A 13926-nucleotide genomic window follows, 5' to 3' on the forward strand; every position below is an offset into this window, starting at 1 on the left:
GACACAGTGTAATAGAGAGTTTGCAAATACATTTTTGTTGAAAGATGAATCAGCAACTGTATTGGATTTGACAGCAGCTGCATCACAAACCGTAAGTAAACGATTTAATAATACTTTGTAAAAAGGATGCTAGGCCTAATATATGGATAATGTTTTCAAAGCACTTACTCTCGTGCAATAAATGCTGCCTTCGGAGGATGCATTCCAAGGTAGGAAGGCATCAATACATCCAAAATCCGAATCCAATGTTAGCTTCACTTTCTGTCTCCTGGGATAGGGACAGAACCTACCTTTATCTGAGTGATTTTTGAAGGCATCATAAACAACGCTATTAATATTACAAATACATGTAGGCTACATTTATAATGAGCTTTTTAAAATATGCTTTGTGTGTGTGTGTGTGTGTGTGTTCCCGCTGGTCTGCTCTAACTTAATAAGTTAAACACTTACCTATAGGAAACTTTCTTACTTTCTTTTTTAAACGTTTAAACTAAATATGAAATGCACGACGAAAATGTGTCTATATATTTTGTTTATACGTCAACTCTCCAGCCACATTTGATCACATGATCATAAACGAAATTACTTCCTTGAAGTGACAATCATGTTCCCTTCGCCAACGGACTTGTGTAAGTTGTTCACTTGTTCACTTTCGTTTGCATTTGATATCCCACAATCCTGTGCTTTCCATTCTCTGACAGTTGGGCAAGAAAAATAAAGATGCCGTCTGAGAGTTGCGGTTGGTGGTCAGTTTGTGTGTAAAAATGTAAGTTTTTGACCAACCTTTCTAATGAGAAATTACTAGCCTAGCTAATTAAATATTCACTTCCAAAGCTCTCTCTGTTTTGCTGTAGATCATTAAACCATTAGGCTGCCTCAGAAATGAGTTTTGTGAGGTACCTTCGTGCACAAACGCTGCCTGGATCATTGCATCGAGGCAGCCTGCCAGGCAGTACCATTTTTCAGATGCAGCCACTGTTTCCTATGCAACTATGACATTATAGCCAATCATCATAACAGTCTGACTCAGTATAGCAGCTGCAGTGTAACAACATATCATGTCACAGTATATCGCAATGCAAAAATGTGTCGTGGATAGTAACAATATCCCAGATAGCACAAGTCTATTTGATGTGATATTTCCCAGATAGCACAAGTCTATTTGATGTTATATTTACATCTGGAAGACGTATTTTTAAGAGTGTTTGCTCATCTGCAAGACGTCTATAGGACGTTTCCTGTCAGATGTCAAATAGACGTTTAGAAGATGTCTTTAAGATGTAATGATTTAGAATGCATGTTAAACTGACATCTTCTAAACGTCTATTTGACATCTGACAGGAGACGTCCTATAGACGTCTTGCAGATGAGCAAACACTCTTAAAAATACGTCTTCCAGATGTAAATATAACATTGTTAGGGGGGGTAACAGTTTCAGACCCAGGACCAGAGATGATGAAAGAAGACCAGGAGTCGTGATGTTCAATCAAAGAGTAAAATTTACTGAAGAATAGTTTGCAGTTTAATTGGCAGAGTCAGCGTCAAAGTCTCACGAGGAGGTCGCAAGCTAACTCTACCTTACATGAAAATCGTACACCAGTTATACTGTTTTCAAGGGCATACATTACATAAACATTCACTTCTGATTGGCTCAGAAGACATAAAGCCTAAACAATTACACATAGATAGAAGGGTACGTTGACATCAATCAAGATAGCTGTCATCCAAGTCACGAAGATCCAGTAATGACCTCGGAGGGCCCATCGAAAAGCGTCATGAGACCAGCCACCCCATGTCATGAGACCTGCAACATACTGATAAAACCTTCCATCCTCAGAGAGAAGAAATAACAATTACTTTACTTCTTGAGAAATATATGTATGAAAGAAGTAAAACAAATCATAGAATCATACAGAAATTGACCCCTGCCCATTAATAGGGTCAGCAGAGAAACATGATCATATGATGAGGGTTTTCTTTAAGTTTAACACACTCATTAGTATACATACGGACAAAAAGCCTGTATTTAATGTTCTTGCTCAGGGCCACAGAAGATTAGTCCCAGACATCATAAGACATTCATGAAAGATAGGCCTTCACCCAACATTCAGGAAAGAGGTGCATTCAACAGAAGTATGAATAAAAACTATATGTGAATCATTTATTGCGTATAGGAATGATTATATAACTTGATTAGTGCTTATTATAGTAATAATGTAATCATAAAAAAGGATATACATATAGTTAAATTGAAGAGGCAAGGGATTCTGACCCCAACCCTTCAGTCCCCCGTTTTAGACCGATGTGTGGTCCAATACCGCCACGTCTGGTCTATCAAGTGAGGCCACTACGGAGAGGGGGAGTGGTGACGCATGCTTCCCTGACGGGTCACACTTGTCTCTTCACCTCGTCACGGACATGCTGGATACTAAAAAGTCCAGTCCCCGTTAAGAGGCTCTCCCACCTTCCACTCACATCAGGGCTTCAATGTTGTTTTGATCCAATTTGTCCCTCAGGTGGGTCGTGAGCATCAGCAGTCTCTTTTCCTCCTCAGCAGGATTCAGATTTCTGCATGCAGTCCTGCACAGATAGGAGAAACAAAAACGAACACACAACCAAATACACAAACAGAGGAACATCACCCCCACAAGGGCTCCCACAGCATACAGCACGTAGTGCACAAATCCCATGACTATATCTTCCGATGCTGTCACCAAATCATCCCAAGCTTCTTCCACATATTCTTCTACAGTTTCTGCCATATCTGTGAATATAGCACCAACCGAAAAAGCCAAAACAAAAGCCACCGCAATAGCAGATGGTGCTTCAGAGTCCGACATAAGAGAAGTTCCCTTGGACTTAAACCAGGCAGAATTCAAATACTCATAACCTGCAAATGGATCAGTCGTCTTTACCTGCTCAAGGAAAGCTGTAATGTATTTCTGCTGAGCTTCCTGGGCCTTTACCTGGGGAAAATATTCAGTTTCTTGCTTCAATTCAGTAACACAAAGGGAACCCTCCGCTCCATTACCATCTTGACTCTGATCCACTGGACGCCACGTGGGACCCAAGGGATGCGTCCACCTATGTCTAGCACAGTTCTTGGGAGAAATGTTATACTCGTCATGCAACTGGATCGGACCCAAAAACTGCCGAAATTGTTTTTCCCTATCAAACCACTCATCCCCTATGGCTACATCCTTTAACTGAGGCCACATCCTCACCTGGAATGGTTGATAATTATCCCACAATAACTCCTCATATTTCACTGGTACCAGACGAGTCTTTATTCTAGTATACATCAATTCAATCGTCAATTTAAGCACATGAAGGTGCATCCAGGCAGTCACATTATAAGCCATGGAGGTAGGGCTGTAACATTTCCCTTCTAAATAATCATGCAATTGATCCATTTTAAGAGCCGTTTTATTAGCAAAGCTCCTAACGAGCTCGTACTGATGCAACACGTCATACAAACTAGTCCAAGTGTATCCTGTCTTAACAAAAGAGGAATTACATACTTCCATAGGCACTTCCATCACCTTTACACCTGTGAGTTTTTCCGACATCGTTTTACATTTCTTAACATCACCTGGAGGAAAGGTTTTAACAAACCATTGTTGAATGTTTTCACCTAAACAACGTTCCACCTGTACTGTCTCCTTCCACGGATCATCAAACCTAGTATACTTGGGCCAAGAGAGAGAAAAAGCATTGACAAAAGGCAAACCATTTTTACTGCCATTAAGGTCGAAATTCTTTTTATCAGTCTTATCGATTCGTCCGAATCGATCACAAACAGCACCATAAGACCTGTCTACGTCCCATCGGACCATGTGAACCCTCGTGGGAACTAACACTTTCCATCTCATCGAATCCTTATCCTTCAGGATCTGTTGATACAAGTCTGAACCTGGTTCTTCTCTCACAACAATGTTGCTATGTATGTAACTTTGGACCACATCTTTGACAACCTGATTGGAACCTAATTCAGCTTTAGCTTTGGGCAGGTAATATGACATTATGTGTCGAGGGTCAGGTGCACTAGGATAAAGGGGAAGTTTCACTGGTTTCCCTCCTAAAATCATGTGGGAATCCCCTAATGCTACGGTCTGACGCTTCTTCCGCCCTGCTCTATTCTCATTCTTCATGGGTTTCAACAGATAACTATTAGCCATATTCATCCGTTTGGAGCAGGCAGTGTGGTTTTCATGGGCTATGCTGTCTGGAATCCAACTCATGGAGCTAAAATGCGGTTCATAAACATAAACACCTCCATCTCTCACCCAACGACCTTTTTGCATAATGAGGGTATTACCGGGATAATTTGGGGAGTGACCAAGCCAATAGGTCACTGACTCATTTCCGTCCAACCGATAGCATCTATCGTTTACCTTCTGATACATAGTCGAAATCAAATTTAGACCCTCAGTTGAATTTAGGCATGGGTATTGTACCCAGGATGGACGGTTGTCAGTTTCTTCACAATCCCAATTAGTCGCAAAAGCATGGAATCGACCGGTCCAAATGGAAATCTGTATCCACAGTAGAAATGACAAAGCGATTAGGATTAAACATACAAAAGAGAGCGGGAGTACTAATCTAACAAAAGCCCGTCTCATTTTCCGTCGCTTCTCATTACGCACTTCTTCTTGCAGAATTAGCAGCTTCAATAAGTCGTCTGGCTCAGCCATCTGTAAATGATAAAACAGTAATGCCAGAATTTAGAAAAATCATATACGACAGATATTGAAGAGGTACGATTTATCATGTTATTATGTGGTGGTATTCTGGTTGCAACACCTCTCAAGTGGTTTCACCTGTGACCAATGTCTCCATACTGTACCCAACACACCTCTGTCGAGTAAAACAGATGTATTAGTAGTCAACAGAACTTGGTAAGGTCCATCAAATTTCGGACCCAGAGGAGAGATTATCTCCCTTTGCAACATTACACTGTCACCTATCTCAGGCAACGCAGGCATGTCTTTTTGCTCAGTGTTATCTTTCTCTGCTTGTCGGATACTGACACTAACCCTGGTGTCTTTTAAACAGTTATCCAAAGCCTTCAGATAATTTTGCAGAGCATCTTTCAAAGGCCCTGACGGTCCCTCATGTTGCAGAGGAGCGTCCCAGGGCAGTCGCATGTAGCGACCTGTCATTATCTCAAAGGGACTGATCTGAGTAGTTTTGTTCGGGCTGGCTCTCATACTTAAAAGAATGGTTGGGATAGCAGAGTGCCATCCCTTCCCCCACTCCAACAATCTCTTTCTCAATGAAGTTTTAATCGTCCGATTAGAACGCTCGACAGAACCACTAGACTGAGGACGAAACGGTATGTGGAAGTGTTGTTTCACTCCCATCAATTTCATCACATTCTTCATTACCTTCCCCGTGAAGTGTGTGCCCTGATCTGAGTCAATGTGCAATGGTAAACCCCATCTGGGGAAAACTTCATTCAACAGAATTTTTGCAGTTGCGTCTGCGGTGCAGTTTTTCAGAGGAAACGCCTCCACCCATCTGGAAAACAAATCAACAATCATCAGAATGTATGAAAAGCCTCCACTAGGGGGCAGGGGACCTATGAAATCAATTTGAAGGTGGGTCCATGGCCCCTGAGGTCGAGGGGCATGTCCTAAAGGAATCTTTAGCTTTGCTGGGGAATTCACTTTAAGACATACTAAGCATCTTTTACAAAAGTCATTGCAAGAAGCTCTCAGCTTTGGCCACCACCAGGTTTTTGAAATCATTGCATGTAAATTCTCAGGACCAGCATGTGCCAAACCATGATACAGAGACATTAGTTCAGTTCGAGCAGAAACAGGACAAACAAAACGGTCATTGAATTTCCATAATCCTTCTGTATTTTTCTTTGCACCTAATTTTGTCCATTGCTCTATCTCTTCAGGGTCATCCTCTGAATAAAGTTCAAAAATGTCTCTAGAGGGTTCACTCTCCTGGGGAGCAAAAGCCAGCACACTCACGCATGTCTCAGTCAATTTTGCAGCCTCTCTGGCAGCAGTATCAGCCGCTTGATTCCCTTTGGCCTCTGGAGAACTGTCAGTGGAGTGTCCCGTGATTTTGATAACAGCTCCTGCTGCAGGGAGATCACATGCAGCCATCAATTCTTTTACCTGGTGCTGATGAGAGATGGGGAGACCAGCCGTGGTTAGAAATCCCCTGCGTCTCCAAACCGGGCCGAAGTCATGAACCGTACCGAAGGCATAACGACTGTCCGTGTAGATATTGACGCGTCTCCCTTTGCTGTGCTGTAATGCTCGGGTTAAAGCAACCAGCTCTGCCACTTGAGCCCCTCCCCCTGAAAGAGAACCACAGTCAACAGTTTCACCATGTACATTTACGACAGCCCAGCCTGTGAATCGTTTCCCCTGTTCATGAAAGCTGGAACCATCCACAAACAAACTCATGGCATCGGAAAGGGGCTCAGACTGGAGTGGGCTTTGGCTGTCTGTGTCAATCAGCCGTGCGCAGTTATGGACAGTTCCTTCGTCTGGAAGCAAGGAGGCAGGGTTTATAGCAGTCTCAATGTCAATTTGTATCTCCACATTTTTACTCAAAAGAGTGGCTTCCCATTTAGCTCTTCTTTGGTTAGAAATAGATCCTAAACGAGTGTTTGTTAGCAGTTTCAAAATCTGGTGTCTGGTGTGCAGAATCACCTTTTGATGTGTCACAATGTTCTCTGTGGTTTTCACTGCCCACTCGGCACAATCACATATCAGCAGACATGGATGTTGTCCTGCCATGGAAACAGGAATAGGAGTAGAATAGTAGCCTACCATTCCATACGAACTTCTTCCTGGAACCTTTTGACCCAGGGCAGCAGAGTAGGATCTGTTTCCCACCCAGGTCCACAGATGGAACGGTCTGGTTGCATCAGCATGTCGCAGTGCTGGGGAGGAAGCAAGAGTTTCTTTGATACTCACAAAAGCCTCCTCCATCTCCTCGGTCCACTCGATCAGATCTGCTCCAGGTTTTCCTCCTTTCAGTGCCTCTGTGAGTGGTTTAGAAAGTTCAGTGTATTCACAGACATACTGGCGGCAGTAATTCAAAAGACCCATTACTTGCCTTAGACCAGTGACAGTATGTGGCTTTGGAAGTTCAATGATAGCTTTAACTCGTTCAGGGGTGATGCGTCTGCCATGCACCCCAACAATCTGTCCAAGATAAGTCACTTCAGGCAAAGCTAGCTGTGCTTTCTTCAAATTCACTTTGAATCCCCCGTTTTGGAGGGCATTCAAAACAGTTTGGACAGCAGTCAAATGTTTGAACTTAGTTGGACTAGCAATCAGTATGTCATCCACATATTGCAGGACAACCGATCCGTCATTTTCAATTTGTTTTCTTACCGGATCGATGAAGGATGCTAGTACCTGATGAAACAAGGTGGGGCTGTTGCAGAAGCCTTGTGGAAGCCGACTCCAGGTCCATTGGCGACCCCTGCTGGTAAAAGCAAATTTCCCTTGGTCCTCCTTGGCTAAGGGACAAGTCCAAAAACCGTTAGAAATATCAAGAGCAGTAAAATAACAATGTTCAGCTCCTATTTCATGAAGGATAGTTGCGGGGTTGGCCACCAGAGGGTGTACTTTCTCAGAAATAGAATTTAAAGAAGTATAGTCAATCGTCAAACGCCAAGATCCGTCCGCTTTTCTGACAGGCCACATTGGAGAATTAGTGGGAGAGGAACATGGAATGATTATTCCCCGCTCACTTAACTCATCCACAACAATGTCAGCTCCTTCCCTAGCTTCATTTTTCAAAGGATATTGTCGTTTGGCTACATGCATAGGACCTGGGATGCTCAGTGGCTGGATCTGTGCAAGACCACAATCATATTTGTCTTTGGCCCATACCTTTGGGAATTTTGAAATTATGAACTTCCACTCAGGACGAGTTTCAGTGAAACCAACAGGTTCAGCCACTGCACATCTCTCATGGTGGGGGCCAGAGTGAGATAAGCGAATTGTTTCATTGCAGCCGAGCACGAGCTTATCTTTTGAAAGCAAAACATCAGCTTCGAGTTCTTTTAGAATGTCAACACCGATAATAGTCCCCACAGTATTCTTCCCCACCCAAAACTCAGTCCAGAACACTTTGTCAGAATCAGAAAGGGTTAGAGGAACAGAAACAGATTTGTGAAACACCTTTTTGCCATTTAGGCCTTCTATATACAAAGTTTCAGAAGTGATCTCAAGATCGAGATCAGTAATCGATACTGTAGCACCCGTGTCAATTAAAGCAATGCATTGCCGGCCTCCTAACAACGCGTTTATGAATGGACGGGTGTCAGCATAATTACTATTACCGGAGGCCGCTGACCCCTAGTCCCCACCTATCAGCTGTTTCAGCTTTGCAAGATCAGCTTGAGACAGAGTGACAGATGGGGAAGCTTCTTTTTTATCATTTGAAGCATTATTTTTGTTACCTCCCTTTTTCCCGTTTCCTTTATTCTTGGGTCTACGGCAATGTTTCGCAATGTGACCTTCCCTTCCACAATTTCTACATTTAGCAACTGACTTGGGACAGGTTCGGGAAGTGTGGCCTAACTCATCACAGTTATAGCATGTCACATCATTGCGGGGAGGGGCCTCCCCTTCAACTGAAACAGCAGCCGCTTTCACAGTGCTCACAGTATCAGCATCGCATGCTTGCATACGGCTCCAGCTCACAGAGCACCAACGGAGCAAATCTGCCCACATTTGGATATCAACAGCACTGTTCATCAACATATCTTTGTATTGCTTATTCAGACCGCCTGTGGCTGATTCGATTACTATAGCAGAATCAAAATCTTCATCATTGTTATTAGCAGCACAGTAGGTCTCATATGCAATACGGAACCGGTCCACATATTCTATCGGGCTTTCACCGGTTCTCTGTTTAATCTGGGTCACACTACTCCACGGAAAAGAACCCCGACCCAGCAATTCTTTCACAGCTGTTTTATAATCAGAATAAGCCACACAAAACTCACCCCAATTTGCAGGGACCCGAGGGAAAAAGTTCACACCCTGGACAGCCCTTAATTTGGAAGAAGGAACTAACCCTTCGACCAGCGACTGGATATCAGCAATGCCTAGATTTTGTTGCCTAGCAACAGCCTCTAGCTTGTCCCATAGACTTTTGTTTGGGTTATACAACTTAAAAGGTTCCAACCCTGCAAGCAAACTGTTTTTCTCAGTGGGTGTGAGTCTGACCCATTGACCATCCTCACATCCTGCACCCATTTCAATATTCAACCCGGCCCAGTTCGTGTGTCGAATCGGGGCGGCGGATGCAGTAACATTAGGTTTAAATGCCTCCATGGGAGTCAGATTAAGATTTTTGACCCCAGAGTTATATTTAGTTTGTTTTGCTTGCACAGAAGGAATCTCTGAACTGTAGGGAGGGGGAGTTGCAACAGCCACATTCAACAGCCCGCGTACCTCAGCGTAGGGCCCACTATTTTGGTTATCAGTCTGTCTGGCAGAGCCTGAAGCGGCAGCCGCCTGAACAGAGTGAGAAGGGAAAGAGGGGGCGGAGGGAGTAGGAACTTCCTCCTTTTTTACAGCCTTTTCTGCCATTTCACACAATGCCTCAAGCCCTTTGCTCAAACTACACAGATCACTGCCTATTTCATTCCCAAGGATTTTAGCCATCCTGTCACGTTGGGCAATTAAACTCTTCCAACCATTAATCATGTTCGGGATTGCCTTTTCAGGGGTTAAGGGAATTCCACCCATTTTACAAATCCATGAATAGGCAAACACGGACAAAAACTTCACTCTGTCAGCCTCTTTCTTTTTTTGCAGCCAGTCAATCTGTTCTGTGACTCCCCAATTAGCATCAAAACCCTGGCTGACCATTTTCTTAATCAGTTCTGCGTATTTTTTTGATTTGAGCGCATCAGAGAAGAGCTGTTTACAGCATGCACTCTCTTCAGCCTCATCACTTGGGTCAGAACAAATTGAGATAACCTTTTTATCTGTCATTGTTGGTCACAGGTGAAACTCACCACAGAGAATGTTCTTAGCAGCAAAAATGTTTTAGCAGCGAATTGAAAAATATGTTTTAAATGACAAGTCTGGACTTCTACACAAAGAAACCACAAAGTATTTTTCACTCACGACTCCCGATCATATATTCTGATCCATGCCAATTTGGGTCATAATTTATTTAAGGGGATCGTTCTTGATGCATCCCTGGCAAACAACCCTGTCTCTGTTACTATATATATATATATATTTTTTTTTTCTAACTAATTTCTCAGTCCCTAACTGCCTAATCCACTAAATTCGGGGATCCCCTTTCTGAGATGGAAGAGATATAGTAGGATCACGGCGCCCTGGACCTTCAATCCAGGGACGTACTCTGCTGGGGTGTTGCTATATCAACAATGCCCAGTGGGGCCCCCACAGAGCACGCTTCGCTTGCGCTGTCTGCTCTTGTTAAATTTTTAAACAATGCTATCAGCGACTTCCTTTTATACTTTAACCTTCAGTATAATTAATCTTCACTCTCCTCATCGGAGTGAAGCTCTTCCGTTCCCCTTCAAATCTCTTCCATTCAGACAGACCTATAGCCTATAATATAATAAATCTTCCTACCTTGTTTGTTGGTTTGCCAGGGGTGTCACCTCAGAATGATTGCCCGCATCCTCCACCAAACTGTTAGGGGGGGTAACAGTTTCAGACCCAGGACCAGAGATGATGAAAGAAGACCAGGAGTCGTGATGTTCAATCAAAGAGTAAAATTTACTGAAGAATAGTTTGCAGTTTAATTGGCAGAGTCAGCGTCAAAGTCTCACGAGGAGGTCGCAAGCTAACTCTACCTTACATGAAAATCGTACACCAGTTATACTGTTTTCAAGGGCATACATTACATAAACATTCACTTCTGATTGGCTCAGAAGACATAAAGCCTAAACAATTACACATAGATAGAAGGGTACGTTGACATCAATCAAGATAGCTGTCATCCAAGTCACGAAGATCCAGTAATGACCTCGGAGGGCCCATCGAAAAGCGTCATGAGACCAGCCACCCCATGTCATGAGACCTGCAACATACTGATAAAACCTTCCATCCTCAGAGAGAAGAAATAACAATTACTTTACTTCTTGAGAAATATATGTATGAAAGAAGTAAAACAAATCATAGAATCATACAGAAATTGACCCCTGCCCATTAATAGGGTCAGCAGAGAAACATGATCATATGATGAGGGTTTTCTTTAAGTTTAACACACTCATTAGTATACATACGGACAAAAAGCCTGTATTTAATGTTCTTGCTCAGGGCCACAGAAGATTAGTCCCAGACATCATAAGACATTCATGAAAGATAGGCCTTCACCCAACATTCAGGAAAGAGGTGCATTCAACAGAAGTATGAATAAAAACTATATGTGAATCATTTATTGCGTATAGGAATGATTATATAACTTGATTAGTGCTTATTATAGTAATAATGTAATCATAAAAAAGGATATACATATAGTTAAATTGAAGAGGCAAGGGATTCTGACCCCAACCCTTCAACATCAAATAGACTTGTACTATCTGGGTTACATCTGGAAGTGTTTGCTCATCTGCAAGACGTCTATAGGACGTTTCCTGTCAGATGTCAAATAGACGTTTAGAAGATGTCTTTAAGATGTAATGATTTAGAATGCATGTTAAACTGACATCTTCTAAACGTCTATTTGACATCTGACAGGAAACGTACTAGACGTATTGCAGATGAGCAAACACTCTTAAAAATACGTCTTCCAGATGTAAATATCACATCAAATAGACTTGTGCTATCTGGGATAGCACACGTAGCCTACATCACGGAGACGTCTATTTAATGTGCGTGTTTACATCTAGAAGACGTATTTTTTAGAGTGTTTGCTCATCTGCAATACGTCTATAGGACGTTTCAGATGTCAAATAGACGTTTAGAAGATGTCTTTAAGATGTAATGATTTAGAATGTGTTAAACTGACATCTTAAAGATGTCTATCAGATGTTAGTAAACAGCAGATGCTTTCCAGATGAAGTGATCAGATCCCAGATAGCACAAGTCTATTTGATGTTATATTTACATCTGGAAGACGTATTTTTAAGAGTGTTTGCTCATCTGCAAGACGTCTATAGGACGTTTCCTGTCAGATGTCAAATAGACGTTTAAAAGATGTCAGTTTAACATGCATTCTAAATCATTACATCTTAAAGACATCTTCTAAACGTCTATTTGACATCTGACAGGAAACGTCCTATAGACGTATTGCAGATGAGCAAACACTCTTAAAAATACGTCTTCCAGATGTCAAATAGACTTGTGCTATCTGGGAACAGACATCTTGCAGACGTACGTGTGCTATCTGTAGGCTTATTGTGTATAGTTCACCAAAAATGAAAATTACTGTGTGAGAACAAAATTAAGTTTACAGAGTTTTAGTGTCATTAGAACATTAAACTACTATTTATAATTGTGACAATTAAGTCCACTGAAAGCAAGTTGAGGTGAGAACCCAAACGCAATTTATTACAAAACAAGACAAACACAAAACAAAAGAATGGAAAACTCTAAACTAAAACAAGAACACAAACCAAGACTAGAGATCAAGATACTGGAGCCAGGGCAAAGAACAAACAATACTTGACAAAGACACAGGGCATTTAAACAATCAACCAATGACAACATGACACAACAGACAAGGGAACACAAGGCAAGATCACATGACTAGAACAGGGGATCACATGACAGACAAGAACCAGAAACAAGAAACAAAACCCAAACCGTGACAATAATGTTTAATATAATGTATAATAATGCAATGGAGGAATATTTGTGGGTCCTGATAATGCCACATGTTTTATGTGTTACAGTAAAAAGTGGCCTACATTATTTTAAATAAATAGTCAGTGACAGAGTGCAAGCATTTTCGTCTAAAATAATTTTGTATTTTCAGCTTCAGAATCATGAATATTTTTATTCTGGTGTCACCATTGTCCTGTGCGGTTTCACCAAGTCCAAGCCTAGATTAATTTCCACCACCAATGTAATACCAAATGTAGCATTTTAAAACAGTACATTTTTGTTTACCTTTTACCACATGTCTTGGAGTATCGCAATAATATCATATCGTGAGCTCAGTATTGGTTATCGTGACATGATGGTATATCGTTACTAATCTAATGTTACTAAAGCTTAATAAATACTGTAACAAATATATTGCGTATTGTTAATGTTAGTTGTTAGAAAATAATTAATTATTTAAATAAAATTAAACATCCCTTCTGTAATTTCATTCAACAGGCCTTCAGCTCTGAGACGGTTTGCACGAGATGTTATGTGAGGTTAAACTGCCCTCTAGTGGTCATCTAGTGTATTCCACATGCGTTGCCTCTGCAGACTCGTGCACATACAGTATGTTCGAGGCAGTATGTACACCGAGCGACTCTATATTATCATCTGAACTGAAAACTGACCCAGTGTTAAATGCCACATCATCCATTGAGAGTACCTAAAAAATTCATATCATTAGTACAACCATGATTTTTGGACATATTATCATGGTAATAGCCTACAATGTTTTTGAACATGTATAGTAAAACCATAGTATACCTTTATTAAAGTAGGCCTATCAAAGTATTTTAGGCAGCTCAGTAGGCTTTGAGACATCTTATTAGACCTATATGTCCTGGCAATTTGTTGTTTTACCCCCTTTTTTTCTTCTTTTTTTTTTCAAAATTACAAGGGGATTTTAGGGGATGATGAATTTGACTTATTAAAAAAAAAAAAAAAAAAAGCCTACTCCACATCAAATAGTAGGCATACATTACACATTTGACTTATTTTTAGTATTAATTGGCCTATCCATTATGAGGCAAAGGACATGAATAAGTCAAATTAAACTGCACTGATGCTAAATGCCTGATGT

This window comes from Rhinichthys klamathensis, unplaced genomic scaffold (genome assembly GCF_029890125.1).
Source record: "Rhinichthys klamathensis goyatoka isolate OS25496 unplaced genomic scaffold, OSU_Roscu_1.1 h1tg000105l_1, whole genome shotgun sequence".
NCBI classification, from domain to species: Eukaryota; Metazoa; Chordata; class Actinopteri; order Cypriniformes; family Leuciscidae; genus Rhinichthys; species Rhinichthys klamathensis.